General features: G+C 36.9%; 1 long non-coding RNA gene across 2 annotated transcripts in view; it reads right to left on the bottom strand.

Moving 5' to 3' along the window:
* Nucleotides 1-6042, bottom strand: part of LOC149788572 (uncharacterized) — a 78623-nt gene that overhangs the window by 12438 nt on the left and 60143 nt on the right. The window lies entirely within an intron of this gene.

Raw genomic sequence — 6042 nt, forward strand, 5'->3', positions numbered from 1 at the left:
GTCAAAGTCTGGCACGACTTTTATGTTTGGGACGGAATTATATATTGCCGCTCTGCATGGGGACCGTAGCGAAGATAAAACCTGATATGTTTGGCACACACTAACAATGTATTGACTTGTCTATGATACAGAATTATTGGCATTATTTCAAATACCTCGTGTTTATTTAGATATCATCTCTACTCAATGCTATCAGGTCTCTCATTTGCCCTTTGTTCTAAAGGATACCCTTTTCTGAATAAAATACTTCATCAAATTAAAATGATAACTGCAAACCTCGACAGCAAGAAAGATGGTTATATCGAGCATTACAGTGATGTTAATTTAGAACTCTAATTTATAACAGAAGGTGCTAGACACAGAACTCACCATTTTTGCAGACATTGTGCGTAATTACTTCCAAGGAACTGTGGTAAAATTGGTGTAATGTTATACTTTACTACTGTACTGTTGCCAAGACAAGTTTTGCACACAAAAATAAATATAATAACAGTCGTACCCATAATACTTTGTAGAAAATTGCTCGCAACGAGTTCCAAAAAATGGACGATATGTAAATAGAATTTCGGCATTTACTATTGTCTGCTAAAACCTATACGTCCAACTGAAACTTACTTTCAGTAAACTGATCAAAATTAACCGAATTCTCGTGATGTCACGGTTTTTGTTACAATTTATACGGTTGTTGAAATAATATGTTTTAGAAAAGTGGAAGGGTTCACGTTTTATATCAAGATGAAGTGAACTATAATCCCCATGTCTACATCTGCCTCCATCTCTAGTTCCAACCAACCTCCAACCTCCAACTTCCAGCCACCCTTCTCCCGCCCCCCCCCCCCCACCCCCAACCCTTCTTTTGATACTAATCGCTCTTGGTTTAAAAAATAACTATCTTTGTCCAGTACAGATATGTCTCAGTTAGACGATATGCTCAATTGAAATATATCATAGAGTTGGCTACGAATTGAATATATACTGTATCTCAAGAAAACATATTACTTAACTGATGTATTGCTTTACCAGAGCGGTGGCCTAGTGGTTAGAGCGTCCGCCTCGGATGTTGGAGTTCATGGGTTCAATCCCCGAGCCGAAACATGCCAAAGACTTACAAAAATGGTACTAACAGCTGCCTCGATTGGCGCTCAGCATTAAGAGTTAGTGTTATGACTGGTTGGCCTGGTGTCAGGATAGTCATAGTGTGACTGGATGGGACATCATGATACATTTCTGCGGCATTATGTCAGAATGGTAGACATCACTATAAACTGTCACACTGCAGACATCGTAGCGATATGACTGAAAAGTTGTTAAAAGCATCGTTAAAAATCCAAATCACACACACACACACACACACACACACAAATTTATTGATTGACCGCTGATTTGTCCAGATATTGTAACCCCCCGTGTGTTATATAACGAAAAGACGGGAGTTCAAGGTTAAAAATGCATTTTATTAATAATAAAGGTGAGATAGAACATGCTTCTCAATATGGCATAGTGACTTTGAATAAACACAGTGTTTGTCACAACACTATCAGACTTAATTGTCTAAATGCCAAAAGACAAAGTTATAATACACCATATTATCGTGAAATTAATTCTATTATTAAATTCCTGTGTATATTAACAGATAAATATTGGATTGACTGTGATACATTCTGACATGGTAGCGTGCTCTCGAATAAAAAAAATAATGTTAGTACTAGTGTACTTGAGCAGTGTGATGGGAGACAGCAGCGGCTTTGTGAAGAATTATATAATAATTATAAAGCATTTAAATTCAATAGCAATCATGTAATAAATCTAATTAAAACTTTTCATAACAATTTGATTCAGTTTTGGGATTTTAAAGTGCCAGAGTTAATATCGGTTGTGTAAAATATATAAGTGATGGTTTTAGAATACATGGCCGAAATTCTTTTCTATTTCGATTTTCATACTTTGCCGCTCTGGCAGCTATCTGCCAGTGCACTGTCTGCACTCGTATTTATAGACTCCTATTCACGTCACAAGACCTTAGTTACCCAATCAATGTTTTTCCTTCGCAGGGTTAGCCATGGCGGTAACCGATTCAACTGTTCAAAAGGCATTAAAAAGTCCCTCTGGACACAAAATTTAGACAGAATTAAGTTGTCTTCTCAATGTCCGTGGTGTGCGTTTTTACTTTTATCTTATTTATATATTCATACCTATGATTAAGTAGAACTGAACGAAACGGACAAGTGTATTTCGATGCGAATCGAGCGAGAGTACAACGTACTGCTGATGCAGCGAGTCTTGATACGGTTAGAAGTAATCCCTATCAAATGCATACTGTTTCGCACGTTAAAGTAAAATAATTTCTACATAACCAAGAACTTACAATAATGAACAGTAACATTAGTTCTAACTTATTGTTCAACAAAAGTCTGACAAGAGAAATGTGATTCATGCCTGGGCACATTGATTCCATAACTATCATGCATCTCCGCTGTTTCGGTACCAATACTCCAACCGGATGGTTGAAGTCACTAATTTATGGACTAACACTATATTTCTGGCTTTGATATTCCAAACTCATGGAAGGTAAGATAATTCATTTCCTAAACCATTCATGTGAAATTCCAGCACGACACACACATGGTCCAACATGAAAATGAATATGGCACAATAACTGCTATTATGCGAACTTCTTTCCACTTAATGTTGATGTCCCGGGGCTTGTAGAACTGTTGATGTCTTTAAATGAATTCCTTGACGAGTTCATTAATACTCATGACAGCAGCATGACATTACAAGGACCAGAGCAAGGTTTTATACTCACATTTAGTATAAAACACAGCGTACACATTTATGAGAGATGCCGATGGTAATCTAAGTAATGGTGGGTTGGTGGCATACGTTCAGGAACGGAAGAAGTAATTCACACGTGGTAGATGTTTCCAGTGACAGATAAAAATGACATGATCAAATATGAACAAGTCTCGTAGTTCAAACATCATATCACATCTCAACGTTTAATCATCAAGTAACCTTCACACATTAATTGGACAATGTGCATGCAAAATTTCATTTACAATACCATTAACTGCCTTATGTTTTTCTGACTTTGTTTCATGTTTTTACATTATCATTATTAGTATTACTATTGAAAAAGAAATGTAGTTCTTAATAGTGCTAAGTATTTTGGTTTGTTGAGTTAGGTATTACAATATTTATATGATCACATCTTTTACTACACTCAATCATATCACCCGTGTCAAATGCATCCCTTATACTTTCACCTCAGCTTTTTAATTGTATATCGTTACGTCATTTTATCAAGATAGCGATAATCATGATGAGCTTCCCACTGTGCGCCAATCAATAAAAATCAAATATTAATTTAAAATACCTTCAAAGATGACTTCACGGTTGTAATTCTTGTTATAGGTTGACCGGTATTTCTTTGAGAGGATGGGCTTTAAACAAAGCAATGTGCAATGGAACACATATATCACTTCCGGATCATCACCAAGAAGAACTGGAGTGGGTCAGCCGACCTTTCTTGGGAGGGGGGGGGGGGGGCAATCCGGGCCTTGGAGAATGATGATTTCCTAATCGCCAAAATCCAATCGAAGTATTGTATCGTGAACAGACCTTTTCCCTCTGGGGCGACGAAACCACTCTCCAGTTTATTATCCGGGCCATGGAAAACTTTTTTTTTTCTTAATTGCCAAAGCCTTCAATGTAAGCCTGGTTGACAAAATTCCGGTGGCGTTTTGAAATTCACTGGACCAACTATTTTATAAAACTGAACACACACACACACACACACAACAACAACAACAACAACAACAACAACAATAACGCCCAGTACATCAACATGATATGTACGGATCGATGTTAATTTGTGCATGGACACCATTCTAAGCTCAATAGAAAAATATTGGCACTGATCACTAGTGACAGATCAATTTTAAATACCACGAAAAGCACCATGGAAAAATACAGGCACTGATTACTCAACCATTCTAAGCTCAATAGAAAAAATATTGGCACTGATTACTCTTGACAGACCAATTTTAAATGCATCATTTTAAGCTAAATGGACAATTAATGACACTTGTTACTCTTGACAGACCGATTTTAAATACCACGAAAAGCACCATGGAAAAATACTGGCACTGATTACTCTTGACATAAGAAAAGGATAAATAAAAAAAAATCAACTAAAATGAAAATTTATCAGCCACTCTCGATCGATTGATATGTCATTTATGCGTGAATACACACCGTTTACAATCAATAACACCAGCGTCTGTTACAAGTGGTTTACACAATTAAAATCGGGCTGTCTGACTATGCTAGAGACCGATGAACACCAAATTAAAAGTGTAGTTTAGCGTTTTGATAAATATCCACTTATTAATTAAATTAATGAAAATATAAATGGACAATTAGTTATAGTGGGATCAGGTCAATTAACTTAAATACGTCACAGGGGCAATTCCATGTTATTTTCAGCGCAGTATAAATCACGACGAGGTCCGGACTTTGTAAGTTCGGTGGTAAACAAATAACGGTACATTACTTACTTTTGAACTAATAATTTCATGTTACTGAAAATATTATCACGATTGGTTTCTAATCATGGATTTTCTATCGAGATACTCTTTAATGTCTTTAAGTGTGCCCCCACCCCCAAACTTCGCATCGTTTATCATAGTATCATTCTAGCGCTGTATATTTTCCTCCCACATTTAACACAAGTTCAGACACTCCCATCACCCCATCCCGCATTTCATGTATGGTTTTTGGCCCTAAACGTCCTCGCCGGACACTCGCTAAATGAGATTTACAATAATCATTTCAATATTTTTTTCTACATGGGGTTGGCGATCCAATCGTAAGCCACATACAAGAGTTTTGGTCTCGTGACATTATTGTATAATATTCCAGGATCATGTTCAGTTAGAAAAAAACTTGCCTTAATTATAAAATGGGTAGGTGGCCTGAAGTAAAACAATTGCAATAATATTATTTTAATCGGTGGTAGACGAGACCTTGATAATTCAAAAATTGACTTTGAAAATTTGCGAGATCAGACTAAAATCGTTAGAAGCAAAGAGAGAAGTTTGCAAGATTATCTACGATTAAACCAACCAGGTTTGATTTTGTACAATAGACGAAACAAAAGCAACCCCCCCCCTCCACACACACACACACAATTTGATTGACAATTAGACGAACTTAGAATGAACAAAGAGAATTTGAAGAAGGACGATGCAATACATGTTTAGACAACATTCCGGATCGATCACGACGGTAATTTCATTGGTGCTACAATGAATGACCAACACGAGGGGATGATTATTGATCGTTTAGCTGATGATAAAAGGTATTTATTTAGAAATAAATTTATTATCGAATATGATCGTATGGATGGCCCAACATGGATTATCATCGATAAACCCAACTTCAAAAATCACGTGCATGTGGCCCGCATTGACAGGCCATATTATGAAAATTATATCATGTAACTACTGTTGCCTACGCACTTTATTGTTTAAAAGCGGCCGATTTTTAAGTTTCTTCAACCGATGTGACTGGTGTCTTAAATTGTGCAGCTCAGCGGGTCACAGAACATATGATTAATGCCTGACGAGGAAAAGAATTAACAGAATCATGAATCAAAATAATAATGTTAAAAAAATGGGTAGAGCGTGTTAACGACCATGGAACTCGCATGAAAGACATGGAACCACTAGACCACCGGAGCTGTCATTGTACTCTTTGGCGCCGAAGCTATGTGAAAATTGTGTAAATTCGCAGACCCCATGGAATAACCCCGCGCCCCTCTCCATGGTGAGTGGGGCGATCCGCTACCTACAGGTTGGTAACAACTGGTCTACAATATTCAAGAATGTTTTGCAACGTCAGTTAGAAAATATTATCGGAAAAATATAACATCCACATGGAAGCAGTGTTCTATATGTCAAGCAAAATGTATAACTTCTTAAACCGGGTTACAAGTAATTGTGCGCATCGTATTTCATTTTGGGTAAGACATATATGGTA

Source organism: Sinohyriopsis cumingii, chromosome 11, assembly GCF_028554795.1.
Source record: "Sinohyriopsis cumingii isolate HCF-2022 chromosome 11, ASM2855479v2, whole genome shotgun sequence".
Taxonomy (NCBI): Eukaryota; Metazoa; Mollusca; class Bivalvia; order Unionida; family Unionidae; genus Sinohyriopsis; species Sinohyriopsis cumingii.